The sequence below is a fragment of the Rhamphochromis sp. 'chilingali' genome (genome assembly GCF_963969265.1).
Source record: "Rhamphochromis sp. 'chilingali' genome assembly, chromosome: 1".
Lineage (NCBI taxonomy): Eukaryota > Metazoa > Chordata > Actinopteri > Cichliformes > Cichlidae > Rhamphochromis > Rhamphochromis sp. 'chilingali'.
Window position 1 is genome coordinate 61412173 of NC_137929.1, and position 15302 is coordinate 61427474.

General features: G+C 44.9%; 1 protein-coding gene and 1 long non-coding RNA gene across 3 annotated transcripts in view; both read left to right on the plus strand.

Moving 5' to 3' along the window:
- Positions 1-15302, plus strand: part of LOC308410647 (putative nuclease HARBI1) — a gene marked incomplete at its 5' end in the record, with an annotated part of 167699 nt that overhangs the window by 121307 nt on the left and 31090 nt on the right. The window lies entirely within an intron of this gene.
- On the plus strand, positions 7147-14878 carry LOC308410856. Of its 2 annotated transcripts, none has more exons than XR_013974278.1 (5): positions 7147-7925; positions 11588-11675; positions 12419-12576; positions 13003-13060; positions 14007-14878. It is a non-coding gene; the product is annotated as an uncharacterized lncRNA (long non-coding RNA). The 2 variants fall into 2 exon arrangements; XR_013974279.1 differs by having other exon boundaries at positions 13006-13060.

A 15302-nucleotide genomic window follows, 5' to 3' on the forward strand; every position in this document is an offset into this window, starting at 1 on the left:
GGCTCGTTTCAGTCATTATGCAGTGTACTGTTTATAAGATTGGGGAAACCTGCAGTCAGCTGAGACTGAAAAAGTCACTTGGATGAGTGACAAAACGTTTCTCCCACAAAACGCTACGTCCAGATGAATGACAGAATGAACTTTTGGAGATTTACTTTCCTGGATGATTGAGAATGCATCAAGACGTTTTAACCCACTTTGGCAACGAATGCCTAAAACTTGTATGCCAGTATGAGCAAACAGCACATAAGATGGCGGACTACAGGAACCACCTGAGATTCAGCCTCAGATGCCAACAAAACAGGATTACTCTTAAAAGTCTGCAAATGAGCTCTTCAGTTAAAGGCTTACGAGCAACAGAAGTCCTCCAGAAGGCACAACATCAGTTACCCTTTAAGACTTACCACAGAACCAAGTCCGCCAGATCTTATATTACATCTTTACATGCTGTAGTGCCAATTTTGGGAGCATTCCAAGTTGCTATACATCAATACAACCATTATAGCCCACATTTTAGTAATATATATGCATTAAGTGCATAGTAATTTCAGAAATTTCAAAAAAGAAATTTAAGAGGTTTATCCCTCAAAACTGTAAATACAAAAAAGTTGCATAAAATAGTTTCCCACCACAGGAAATTTATTTTGAGTGTCTTCATAGTTTTATTTTTGAAATACACCAATTTTTATATACTGCAGGAAAAACGAAAATAAATATTATAATGCAAATTTGCAAAATGTGCAATATAATGTGAACTAAAATAAGCCTTTTCCAGCATTGCAATTTGAGTTCTAACCATCCCAGAAACTATTCAGAAAGTCATAAAGTCAAACATAACTTTTAAAAACATCAGATTAGGTTGATGAGGCCCTGAAGGTAAAAAACTACAGTTTCAAAATGACGCCACTTCTGGTTTCGGGCAGGTAATGGTGGGCATGTGATAGTTTGTGCTGATGATCTATTCCAACGTAGGAAGTGTTACGAACAGCTGATCGGATCGGCAAAGCGTGTTTCTGGAATATTTTGTTTTTGTTGCTGCAAGTGGTTTTATGCAATTTTTTTGCAAAGCTATATGTGGAAGGAAACTGTGACCTTGGACAAGCTGATGGCATAAGATGTAAGTACAACTCCTCCAGTTTCATATGCAAACAAAATGATTGCGCTAGCTTACGTGGTTGCAGTTCTACCGGGATTTAAAAATAGTTACGCAAAACTGAGCAGGCCCGCTCCGACCGGCATTAAAGGGTTAATGAACGAGTGAGGCAAAATTTTTTTACTATCGACGTGCTAAAATCTCAAGAGGAGCGGATCCGACGGAGACTGACAATGCTTTAAGATGAGAATACTCTTAAAAAGGTGTTTGACTTTACTGAGAACTTGTTGTACATCGGAAACTACCGTAAAATGTGGAGAGTGTCCTCAGCAGCCAGAAGAGAGAAGGACGCGACACCGAGGTTGTGGAAAAGTGGGTGAGTAATTTGTCTGACAGACAGCTCACCCAAACAGAGAAAAACGTAGTTGCTAAAGGGTTTTGCTGTCACACCAAGACAAAGTGGAAGCAGAGCAACTACGGACGAAGGTTTCGGCCTGTCTCAGCAATGCAAGGCCCCCAGCATCCAACATCACCATGGAAGAGAGGAAGGGACTCACATCACTTAGTGATGACAATAACATTATCATCCTTCTGGCACACAATGGTAGGTGCACAGTATTGCTAAACCAGAAAGACTATCATGAGAAAATTTTGTCACTACTCAGTGATGAAAATACTTATGAGCCCCTGAAACGAGACCCAGGAAGTGTCTACAGGAAGAAGGTGATAGACTGTCTGAAACAGTTAGAACAAGACAAGGCTATTGACTGGACCTCATACCAAAGGCTATACCCAGGGGAGTCTACACCAAGTCTGTGTGGTTTACCGAAAATACATAAACAGGGTGCACCTTTAAGACCGATTGTCTGCACGATCAACTCTGTCTCCAAATTTCTGGCTTTGATCCTCAACCCACTGGTGGGCAGCTCTGAACACCACATCCAGAACACCCTGGATTTTGTTGAGAAGGTGAGAGATGTCATTACAGAGGCAGATGAAACCAGGACGTACCACAATTCACAGATCCCATTAACTCAGTGGACCAACACATCAAATTCACCAGGGAGGATATGAAAAGTGGCAGGTTAGCCTTCTTAGACTGAGATTTCCATCAGTAGTGGGGGACATCTAAAAGCTGATGTGTACTGTGGGATTATAATATTATTTTATGCCATGTTAGACCCTTAATTAAAGGAAAGCCGAGGCTGACCTGGACTCCTGCTCTCCCCTCTACCATCTTTGCTCTCTCCTCTACCATCTTTGATGTGACCCTGACCAAATGCTACAGCAGCTGGACCCACAACAACAACCTGAAAATGTCAACACTGTTGCAGGAAAATGATCTCATGCAGTGGAGGCGGAGAGCGTTAAATCCAAGGCCCGTTTCACTACACGGGGGAGATTTCCAGACAGCTTCAGCTGACAGAGCTGTGACGAGACGCCCATTAAGCCCAGATGAAAAGTGAGGCAGAGCAAAAGAGTGCTGACCTTAACAACTCTGCATTAAAACTGTGCAGGACAGTGACGGACCAATACGGATGATCGGGCAGCAAAAAGGGCGTGCCAGAGACAGGAGGAGTAACTGAGGTCAGATGTTTGGCTGATCTATGGACTGGAGTGTCTTCGAGCATAGAAGGCCGCACGTACTTACATAACACTGATATCATGTTTTTCTTTGTGATCTTTTATTCAGTTATATCTTTTGCTAAGTTTTAAGTAGTGGCAGTTGATTAAACAACATTCATTTAATATTACATACCTGATTCAGAGCATTACACACATATCAACTTAACAATCTGCAAAACCTTGTAGCGGCAATGTTGTGTCTCCATAAGGGACAGTTGGCTCCAGGAGATAAGTGGGAGTCAGTGCCTGTCCTTGAGAAGGAGAGCATGTTCCTTTGCTGTGTCAAGAGTCAACAGATCCATATTGAAGTGAAGTTCATATTATTACAGGTTTTGTTTCTTTTTTTTTTTCCTTTTTTTTGTGTCCCGTTTGGATCTTTAGCCATCAGAATTGTTGTCTTAAGGCCAAGAAAGATGCCAAGCGGATTTATTTTACCAAGTGGATCATCATGGCCTTGCCATATTGGTCCATTTGATTGACCTTTATTATAATTATGAATTTATTTTATTTTCAGTTGCTACAAACGGGACAGACATGACTGGGGGATAGGACAGGGAGAAAGAATGAAAGAAAGAGAGGGAGAGAAAGAAAACCAAAGGGGAGAAGAGACGGTGAGAAGGGGGGGAAGAAAGAAAAAAACAAAAAAACCAAACAAAACACTGAGCAGTGCTGATTTTCTAACACTGGAATATTTCTAACATTTTGAGTTATTTTCCAGTGTTAGAAAATCAGCACTGCTCAGTGTTAGCCATTGTTAATCTTCAAAACTGACTAGGTTACTTTTAAACATATAACACTGTAAAAAGTGTTAATTTAACACTCAACAGTGTTGTATTTAACACTCAGAGTGTTAATTTAACACTGGAGATTTTGCTGTGTAGCTTAGGCGCTGTGTGAGAGAAAAGCATGTGAATGTTTAGGCTTTTATGATTAGGTGGGGGCCACTAGAGGCTATAAGAGTTTGATCAATGCTCCACCATTTTGAGATCTGAGGCTGTCTGCGTACGGTGTCCATCTCCCACGCGTGTGATCATTAAAATCATTGTTTGACTCAACCCGGCCGGACCAGTGTTGTTATTTTGGTTTTTCCTCTTGTATCCATCCCCAATATTTGAATCCGTAACAGTAACATAAACCTACCTATACGGATCAATATTTAAGGTTTGACTCTCATCATCCACTGGAGCACAAACTGGGTGTCATTACGACGCTACAACACACAGCGAACACCATCCCCACTGACACAGGGGCCAGGGAGGCAGAAGAACGGCACATCAAAAAGGCCCTGAGTAAATGTGGTTATCCCAGCTGCACTTTTGTCAAAGTACACAATAAATTATATAATGTAAACAACTACCTGAAAAAAACAGGTAGAACGATACTTTTGTATGGTTTATTGCATTTACGGAGGGAGTGATGTATGCTGGGTAATGGCACAGCTAGCTACTGGGTGACTTTATTCACCCGCTTCGGCTGTTATCAGTCCATACAATGGGCGTTATTGTCATGGTCCTGAGTCTGAGGACTCAGTGTTTTGTTTCCTTATGCTTTTGTTCATTTCGAGTGTGTATTCTGTTGTGATTTTGCCATTTGTTAGGTTTCTGTTCTTTGCCTTCCTGCTCCCACTTCTCTGTGTTCCCTCTGTCTGTCCATGGTGTTATTGTGTCTGCTCATGAGTCTGCCTGTCAAGTTCAGTGTCCTGTCTGGTTCTCTGTGTCTGTTAGTTTCCTGTTTTATTCTGAAAGTTCTTGTCTCATGTCAGTGTGTTCAGTTTTACCTCTCCCCTGCCTCGTTAGCCTAATTGCTCCCAGCTGTGTCTCCCTCCTGTGGCCCATTCCCTGATTACTCCCTGTGTATTTAAGCCCTGTGTTTTCCTGTGCTCTCTGTCGCGTCGTCTGTTTAATTCCATGTAGTCTGCATTATTCCATGTTTCTTAGTGTCTCTCTGCTCCTCGTTTCATGTCCTCCCTTTTGCATTAGTTTTCCCAGTTTAGGTTTATGTTCGGTTCTGCTCACACCTTGGTTTTGTGCACTGTAAATAAACCCACTTGCACCTCCGCCATTGTCTGCTATTGGATCCTCCTTTCTCACCCTCCACACGACTGCCGCCCCAGCCGTGACAGTACGACGCGACCACGAGATGGATCCAGCAGCTTTGTCCGTAGAGAGCGACCTCACACGCATCCAACGCCTGATGGACTGGGTAACTCACACCACCAACACAAGGGCAAAAGTGGTGGGGTTAAATGCCATCGAGGCAATCCTGGAGGGAAATCCCTACCTCTGCCAGCTTAAGGGAGTTTCCGCCTTCCTTTGCACCCTGCATAAAGCCCGGGGGGTAGTGCAAGCTCGGGAAACCACAGACTTTGTCCAGCAGCAGCGGACTACGGCCACCCCAGAGCAGTCATGTGAGCTTCTCCTGGCGGTGATTTTGCCCGGCCCGCCGGAGGTGATTTTGCCCGGCCCGTTGGATCCGTCAGCAGAGAGGAAGCGACGATCGCGCCGTCGGTGCGTCACCCCGCAGCCGGATATTAGGACTTCAGAACTGCCGACTGTGGTGAGTGAGAAGGACTCTTTTTCTGTTTTGGACTGTGGGACAGTTTATTCAGGGGCTTTGTTTGGTGCAGCAGATGACAAGGAGAACTGTTTGTTGCCCGTTCATTCTCCTGCTCAGCTGTCTTTACCTCGTTTAGCTGCACAGCAGCATTCAACTCGGTCTCCGGTATCCCCGCTAGCCCAGTCATCTATGCCGTCTCTGTCTTCACCGACTCCCTGTGAATGGGAGGCTGCACCTGTGCCTCCCATTTTTGAGTCTTTTTCTAGTACGTATTATTTGCAGAGAGACAAACACGTTAAAAATGCAATCGTTCCTCAACAGCTGGCTAGTTTAGAGACTGCTACTTGCTCCAGGGCCTCACCAGAGGTTAAGTTACAGCCCTCAGCTGACTCTGGACCCCTGGAGGCTAAGAACCCAGCTGAGAACTGCACCCGGCTGTCGCTGCCTGAGCAGGGTCGGTGCTCCGTGCAGCTGCAGTCTGTTCCGTCCCTGCCAGAGGCCCGTGTGCCTGCTGGTTCTGTTCTGTCTCTGCCAGAGGTCTCCGCACCTGCTGGTTCTGTCCTGTGTGTGCCAGGGGCTCCGGTGCCCACTGGTTCTGAGACTGTCTTCCCTGGGGGGCCCGAGGAGCCCGTCCAGCTTCCTGCCTCGTCAGCTGGAGGGCCCGAGGAGCCCGTCCAGCCTCAAGACTCGTCAGCTGGAGGTTCAGGAGAACCTAGCCAGCTTGCTGCCTCGTCAGCTGGAGGGCCCGAGGAGCCCGTCCAGCCCCAAGACTCATCATCCTCGCCAGCTGCAGTCTCATCATCCTCGCTCGCAGCAGCCTCCTCATCAGCCTCTGCCTTAGCTTCGCCTGGTCCGGCTTCAGCTCCACCCACGCCGTCGCCTGGTCCGGCTTCAGCTTCACCCACGCCGTCGCCTGGTCTGGCTTCAGCTTCACCCACGCCGTCGCCTGGTCCGGCTTCAGCGTCGCCTCCGCCTGGTCTGGCCTCCGCATCCGCTTCAACGTCGCCTGGTCCAGCCTCCGCATCCTTATCAGCTTCGTCTGGTCCAGCCTCTGCTTCAGCATCCTCATCGCCTGGTCCAGCGTCTGCTTCAGCATACTCATCGCCTGGTCCAGCGTCTGCTTCAGCATCCTCATCGCCTGGTCCAGCATCCGCTTCAGCATCCTCATCGCCTGGTCCAGCCTCAGCTTCCGCCTCCTCATCAGCTTCGCCTGGTCCAGCCTCAGCTTCCGCCTCGTCTGGTCCAGCCTCCGCGTCTTCAGCCTCGTCTGCTTCGCCTGGTCCAGCCTCCGCGTCTTCAGCCTCGTCTGCTTCGCCTGGTCCAGCCTCTGCGTCTTCAGCCTCGCCTGGCCCAGCCTCCGCGTCACCTGATGCTGCAGGGGCCACGCAGCCTTCTGGTCCCCAGCTGCCGCCTCAACATCGTCGGTCATCTGCCAGGCCGCATTTTGGGCATCGTCGCCACCGTGGCCGGCCTGTGGACTTGGATTGTCGCCACCGCTGTCGTGAGCACGGTCGGCCCCCAGGACTGCTTTCACGCCGCTGTTGCCGTCCGCACGGTCAGCCCCCAGAACTGTTTTCACGGCGCTGTTGCCGTCCGCACGGTCGGCCTCCGGACCTGCCCCACTGCCGCTGCCTTTCACACGGTCGGCCCCCGGAACTGAACTGTTTTGGCCTCCGGCGCTGTCGGCCTCCGGGTCTGCCCCCTGACCTGTCTGTCTGGGCCTTTTTGGACTATGTCCCTCCCTCCTGGATCCCCACCGCCCGCCCTGGTCAGGTCGTTTTCTGTTTTTTGGTTTTGGGGGGGCGGTTTGGGCAGTTTTTGTGTTTCTGTTGGGCTGTCTGGAGCCAGCCCTTGAGGGGGGGGGGGGGGGGTGCTGTCATGGTCCTGAGTCTGAGGACTCAGTGTTTTGTTTCCTTATGCTTTTGTTCATTTTGAGTGTGTATTCTGTTGTGATTTTGCCATTTGTTAGGTTTCTGTTCTTTGCCTTCCTGCTCCCACTTCTCTGTGTTCCCTCTGTCTGTCCATGGTGTTATTGTGTCTGCTCATGAGTCTGCCTGTCAAGTTCAGTGTCCTGTCTGGTTCTCTGTGTCTGTTAGTTTCCTGTTTTATTCTGAAAGTTCTTGTCTCATGTCAGTGTGTTCAGTTTTACCTCTCCCCTGTCTCGTTAGCCTGATTGCTCCCAGCTGTGTCTCCCTCCTGTGGCCCATTCCCTGATTACTCCCCGTGTATTTAAGCCCTGTGTTTTCCTGTGCTCTCTGTCGCGTCGTCTGTTTAATTCCATGTAGTCTGCATTATTCCATGTTTCTTAGTGTCTCTCTGCTCCTCGTTTCATGTCCTCCCTTTTGCATTAGTTTTCCCAGTTTAGGTTTATGTTCGGTTCTGCTCACACCTTGGTTTTGTGCACTGTAAATAAACCCACTTGCACCTCCGCCATTGTCTGCTATTGGATCCTCCTTTCTCACCCTCCACACGACTGCCGCCCCAGCCGTGACAGTTATTAGCACAAATCAGTCCCATAGATATGGGCCATCTCCTGCTAGATTGTTCAGAAGGTTGTTCTCATCCATCCAGATGGAGGATCACTAACAGGAGCGTGGAAGACTCCAGAATCCACTCTGGCTGCAATCCGGTGGATATGCAGTGTGTACAGGTAAGACCGTTTAAACGGACAGCATTTATAGAATGACTATTAAAAGTCAGCGAGTGTCAGTAATGTTAATGTGGTTATGTTAGTAATACACCGAGTGCTAATATAACAGCTTTAAGATGCATTTGTAGATATTATTACGTGTTTTACCGTCTTTATGGTGCTAGCTTAAAGTTACGGTGTAAACGTTACCTTATATTTTATCTCATGGTTTTTCTGTTTTTAACATAGAGATTTGTGATGCTGTGTTTTCTGACCACAGTCCTGTGTTTGAAGTTCCTCTTGCCTGTGCCTCAGTTAAAACTCGCGCTGCTGCTCAGCGCTGTCGTGTTTTTAACTCCTCCACTGCTGAACACTTTTCAACAGTCTTTGACCAGATCTGTAAGATCCCGGATTTTTTATGCAGCCAGACTGAGGAACTGAGCTCATGGTTTTATTCTACCTGTCGGACTGCTTTGGACACTGTGGCTCCATTAAAATCCAGACTGCCTAAAACTAAATCTGAGCCCTGGCTGAACGACTTGACCCGAGCTGTCAGACGCGACTGCCGTCGAGCTGAGCGCAAGTGGAAAAAGGACAAACTACAAGTGTCATTCCAGATGCTGAAGGACTGTTGGCGTCGATATCAAAGAACTGTAAAAGATGCCAAAAGAAAACACTTATCTGACATTATTTTGTCAAACTGCCACAACCCACGTGTTTTATTTAATACTATTAACTCTGTTCTTAATGCACCATATACTGACTGTATTGAGCCCTCATCAGAAGCCTGTGAAAATTTTTTACACTTTTTTATCGAGAAGGTCTCCTCCACAAGGGCTCAAATCTCTCCTCATGCTCACGACCTCTCAGTCTCTGTTTCCTGCTCTGCTGTCTTTGACAGATTTGAGCCTGTGACTCTATCCTTTTTAAAGGAGACTGTTGGTCATCTTAAGCCTGCAGGGTCTCCAAATGATGCTGTCCCTCCTCGACTTTTAAAAGAGGTGTTACCTACAGTTGGTCCTTTGGTGCTTGAGCTGGTAAACCATAGTCTGATGTCAGGTGTTGTCCCTAAAGATTTTAAACATGCAGTAGTCAAACCCCTGATTAAAAAAACCTGCTCTTGATCCTATGGTTCTTGCAAATTACAGGCCTATCTCCAAACTACCTTTTCTTTCCAAAATTCTTGAAAAGGTAGTTTACAACAAAATAATGACCTTCCTGGAAAAGCAAAATGTTTTAGAGGTTTTCCAATCTGGTTTTAAACCCTTTCATAGCACTGAATCAGCCCTTTTAAAAGTTTTTAATGACATATTTTTAGCGACTGATGCTGGGGACTGTGTTGTTCTTGTGCTTTTAGATTTGACAGCTGCGTTTGATACCGTGGATCATGCCATTTTATTCTCTCGTTTGGAGCACTGGGTGGGCATTAGGGGCACAGCACTGGAGTGGTTCAGGTCCTACTTGACGGGGCGAACTTTTTGTGTCAGCCTTGGTGACTATGCGTCGTCCTCCGCTCCCCTCTTGTGTGGTGTCCCACAGGGCTCAGTTCTAGGCCCCCTCCTCTTCTCTTTATATCTGCTTCCTCTTGGTTCTGTACTGAGAAAGCACGGCATTGCTTTCCACTTTTATGCTGATGACTGTCAGATCTATGTCCCTCTAAAGAAAAAAGGCAGATACCTTACACAGCCATTACTTCAGTGTCTCGATGACATTAAGGCTTGGATGTCTGTTAACTTTTTAAAATTCAATGATAAAAAGACAGAGGTGATGGTTTTTGGTAGCCCCACTGAGACCCCCAATGTGTATGTAGATTCCCTGGCACAGTATGTTAAGCCAACTGTCACAAACCTGGGGGTCAAAGTGGACTGTGATCTAAAGTTTGATAATCAAATTAAGGCCGTGGTAAAATCTAGCTTCTTTCACCTCAGGCAGCTGGCAAAAATAAAGCCAATTCTTTCACGGCAGCACTTTGAGACAGTGATCCACGCCTTTGTTAGCACTCGGCTGGATTACTGTAATGCACTTTATATAGGGGTCAGTGCATTATATATTAGTCATCTACAGAGGGTGCAAAATGCCGCAGCTCGTCTTTTAACTGGCACTCGAAAGTTTGAGCACATTTCCCCTGTTTTAGCTTCACTTCACTGGCTGCCCATTTCTTTTAGGATTCATTTTAAAATTCTTTTATTTACTTTTAAAGCTCTCCATGGCCTAGCTCCATCTTATCTCTCTGAGCTGCTACAGCCTTATACACCCACCCGCTCTCTCAGGTCAGCTGATCAGCTGCTCCTGAAGATACCCAGGACTGGGCGTAAACTTAGAGGAGATCGTGCTTTTGCTGTAGCAGCTCCCAAACGGTGGAACGAGCTTCCTTTAGAGATTAGACAGGCCACTTCTTTATCTGTTTTTAAGTCACTCTTGAAAACCCACCTCTTTACCTTGGCCTTTGACACCACGTGAGATGTTGGTTTTTTATTTTTATTTTAGTTGTTTTTAGGTGATTCGATGCTGTTTTATCTTGTTTTTGCTTTAACATAGGGCTGTTTTAATTTTATGTCTTATGTGTTTTATTTATTTAATTTGCTGTTTTTTGTTATTCTATTGTTTTAACTTATTTTCTGTACAGCACTTTGTTCCTGTGCTGGGTATTTTAAAGTGCTTTATAAATAAAATTGGATTGGATTGGATTGGATTATATTGGAGTAAAGCTGTTACTGTTTAAACGATGTTAGCACAGAAATATTAGCTTCTGTCATGACTGATGACGTTACTAGTTAATAAAGTTTTCAGTAAAGTGATTAATCGCAGCCACAGGTTGACAGCAAATATCTCGATTAGCTTCAGTGCATCTATAATAAATATGTGCAAGATTCAGTGCTTCATTTAAACTGTATGATACTTATACTGACCCAGGGTCAGTGTAAAATACAATCCTAGCTGTAAGGTAAGGTAAGGTAAGGTAACTTTATTTATACCTAAAGGCAAGGTAAATTTGCTTTACAGAAAAATGACAGCATTTGACATCCCTTTAAAAACACACATACCTGTGTGAACAAAGCCTGGCTCCTTTAATCCTGCATGACAAACCTCAGGATGCAGGTTATTATTACTCTTTCCTGCTGGCACACCTGTCACACCTGAGAGTCAGCTAGAAACTTACAGTGACGTGGACATCATGCAAAGACTGCCAGACTCTGTAATACTGCAAATGATCAGTGACTCAGGTTAACACTAAACTTTAAACGGTACCTCTGTGTCTCTGTGTGCTGAACATCTAGGATTGAGTCAGGCTGCATTGACTGTGGGACTTTAATGTGTTAAAAGCAGGTTGAAGACGGCTCAGAAACATTTGAAGATTAAAATTTAGCATTATGGCTGCTGGTGGTTTGTAAAGCCTCTACTCAGCTGTATTTTTGTTACTAATTTATGTTTGTTGTTGTTTAACACAGATTTCAGAAGAGCAAAGATGCTTAATAGTTTAACTAGATTTCATTTGTCAGTGTGGGACTGCTGAGTCACCTGAAGAACTCATTTCATTCATTCTCCACATGATGTTCATTTACAGAAATGTTTCACAGGAACTGATTTCTCCCAAAGGGTGGACTAGTGTGTTTCCATAGATTACCTCTGTATGAATGTACTTCTTAAATGAAGGCAAGTGTTTGTCCTTTTTTGTTCCTCAGGTACAGTACGTGATATCAAGGGCAGGCGGTCAACACTGGGGACAAGAAGCAGACGTACTTCCAAGAGGGAGCTGCAGTGAGGTCAGAGGTCAGAATCTGAAACAGCTCAGGTTTATATTTTAGAGGTTATAAAAAATCAAAATGTATTATTTAAAGAAGCCTTTAAATAATAGTCATAATTATGATTATTATAAGAAATATCAAACATTTAAGTGGATTTTCTGTTACACATATCGTGTTAGCCCTGCAATAAACTGGCAGCCTGTCTTTGTCCTGTATCAGCTGGGATAGGCTTCATCCTCCCGCAACCCTGAATTGGATACATTGTATTCCAATTATGTAATCTGATCATTTACAAACTCAAGGTATCTAATCAAAATGTAAGTAATAATTATAAAATGGGAAAGCAGAAATAAGTGTGACATAAATGTAAATGTGTGAGCTGACATAGAGGACAGCTACATGCAGTCTGAAAAACCTTTGTTGTCAAGTTTGTCTCGTGCTGATATACCTGCATTCTTACATAGAAGAGACATTAAAGTCTCTGACTCAGTGAAGCATTATTGTTTGGATAAATCTGTGGTTTGGATCTGTTTGGATAAATATAGTAAGTTGATGTTTGTCCATTCATTGACACATTTTCTTAAGTGCTTATCCAGTTCAGGATCACAGTGGAGCTGCAGCTGGATATGTTCACTAAATAAACCTTACAAAAGTTAACAATAAACCTGCATCCATGTACGTTGTTGTCCACAGGATGAGAAAATCAAATTGGAAGACTGTGGAACATGTTAATAAATGTTTGTGTGTTTATCCCTGTGTCTTTCACAGGAGGCGCTGGAAGGTTTCCCTAATAGTTCCTGGTGAATCAAAGCAGAACCATAAAGGTTGCTGGACTGCATGATGGCCTTACCCCTGAGCAGTCATCCTGTTAAAGGAGGAACCAGTTAGAAGCTGTTTTCAAAGTAGCTGAGCAGATTTCATCTCAAGTAAGCGATTAACTGTTTGTTCATCTGTTCTGTCACTTAAAGAGCATTTAAGGACGTCTTTCGAGTGTCCAGTTGAATTAATTCTACTGGCTCTCATGGTCATTTGTTATTATAGACATATTTTTCATGTTCACCCAGCTATTTAGTAAATTCTATCTATTTAGTAATATCCGTCAGCTATAAAATGTAATATAAATATAAAAATATCTAAATATCTCCTGCCCTTTATGTTTTAATGATGTAAGTCTGTTATCGTGTTACATTAGCATTCCTCACATATCAATGAGATGCTGTACAGTACAACCCTACTGACGCAGCAGAGGGATAACGACGGCTATTCAACATCGTTACACGACACATTCGAGCTGCATGACGCAGACAAAGTGACTAAATCATCTTTTTTGTGGTTTATTGTCTTCAAACCAGCAGATAAAGCCGATTGCAGAAGATGTCAGAGAAGAACTTCAGGCCGTGTACTGAAAAGGTATTTTTTTCTTGTTATCAAAAGACATTTGGAGTGGCAGCTTCTACAACTGGTTGTGCTAAAGTAAAGCTTACAGTCTAAGAAATCACAGTGTTGATGTTCAGCACAAAGAGAAAAGCTCACTTGTTTGAATTTATGTACAAGCATAGTTTTATAAATTCTGACTGTAAACAGCTTTTACAGCTTTGATATTGTTTGACACTCGAAATCAGGTGATAGGGTTTAATTTAAAGGTTTCTGTGTCCCAATGAGCCATTTACACTGACCAGTGTCAGTTTAACTGTAACACATTCATTATTTAGATTCAACAAAGAAATAACTGAATGTAAAAAATGGCAGCCCTCAGGCAGGTTTATAGAGATATATGCATGCATTATGAAATGTATGTATCCCAGATAATTGTTATTCATCTAGTCATGGCAGACCTACCTTTTCCTCCCAAGTTAACTGCAACCCAAAAGAACTAGTGGGGCTATTTACACACTCACAACCAGTGTGGGGTAAAAAGAGCCACCAAAAAGCTGTCAGCCACAGATGTGCTATAAGAGTTAGAAACTCTACTTATGGAGAAACTTTCTAAGTCTAACAGAGGACAGGAACTCCTGCCCAAATAACATGATATAACCCCACATACAGCCCAGCCATAAAGTGAACCAAGTCATTTAGTTAAAGACAGCATGGGACTAAATGCATGTAACCAGCCTGCACCAACCTGACATTTCTTCCTCCTGAATTAAATGAATGAATGGATGAAAGTTAAATGACTACAAACCTAAAGCCACTAGTTCCCACACTGGAGCTCCCTGACACTGTGTGTTAACCGTATTTAGCTTGTATCAACAGTTGTAACAGGCTAAGCCACCTGAGACACTGCATTGAATTTGTTCCTGTCTTAATGATTTCAGCTGACTGGTTTCAGCTCAGATGTTCTTCTTTTTCCTTTCAGTAGATCAAAGCAGCTCGTGCTCCTTCTGCTTCCAATTTAGAAGAAGAAGAAGGCTCCAGCGAAGTGGCGTTCATGGTCTCAGTGAACAGTCACGGTCACACACTGCATGTGGTTTTAAAAGCAACATGTCTGTTCACCACAACAATGGAGATGTGTAATATTAGTGCAGCTACGGTTTGTTCTTGAACATCAGTTCTGTTTTCTACTTTGATCACTTAGACCAAAAAAGTGTTGTTTTCAGATTCTTTCTTTTAAATCTATAAAGCACCTGCTCATTTTTTTATTACAATTAGTTTCACATAAATGTTAGTGTTTCCTTTATGATCTTTTAATGCTTACACTACACTGTACATGTCTACATTAGAGACATTTCTGTTACCTGTTTCTGTTGACTCAGAGTTGTGAAATGTTCTTTTATTTGATGCACAATATAAAGCTCTTCAACTGGTGGGGAAGATTGTCACATCTTGCAGGAGCTTTCCTCTCCTCAGGGGCTCTCTCTGCAGGAGGGGGAGATACAGGAGAGGTGGAGGAAGATCTCAGCCTGGGTGTTTATTGTCTTATGTAGTCTGGAAGATGAGTGGATGGTGGGGTGGGTGCAGTTTTCCCTGTGGTGGGGTTGGGTGGACTGTCCCGGGCTCTGTGGGGCCGGGAGGCGCTGCTGCGCTGGGCCCCGGTCTGGATGGGCCTGGGCCCCCTTTCCCTGGCGGGTCGCGGAGTATGGGGGTGCCTACTGGGGTCAGCGGGGGAGCTGGCCCCAGGGAGGGGTCACGTGCCCCTCCCTTCCTTCCCTCCCCATCTCCAGCTGCCTCCCTCTTCCCGCTCCACCACAACCACCCACACATGCAGGACCTTGGAGTAGGGGTATGTCACCAGGGTGCAGGAGGCTACCCCCCCGTCCCCTTCTGGCTGCCTCTGCCTCAATTTTATCCCACAACTTAGACATTCACATTACTCACACTCTCATTACACATACATATAGGATCTTGGGGGTGGGCACGATACACGGAATCCAAAGTACCATCAGGGTGTACACCCCACCCCTGGCGTCGTTGCCCACCTCTCAATGTTAAATACACGTAGACATTGAGGGCCAGCAGGAGGGACCATGCGCTTACCTGCTGCTCTCTGGCAGGTAGCTCCATGCCCTCCTGGGTTTTAAATGCACCTTAGAACACACATGCATCAACACTACAATGAGCGGGTGGAGGGAGGTTTGGAGTCTTCTCTCACCCCCATTCTCTGCGACCTGCTGGAGCGGGGGGGGGGCTAGGAGGAGGAGTTGGCCGTCCGACT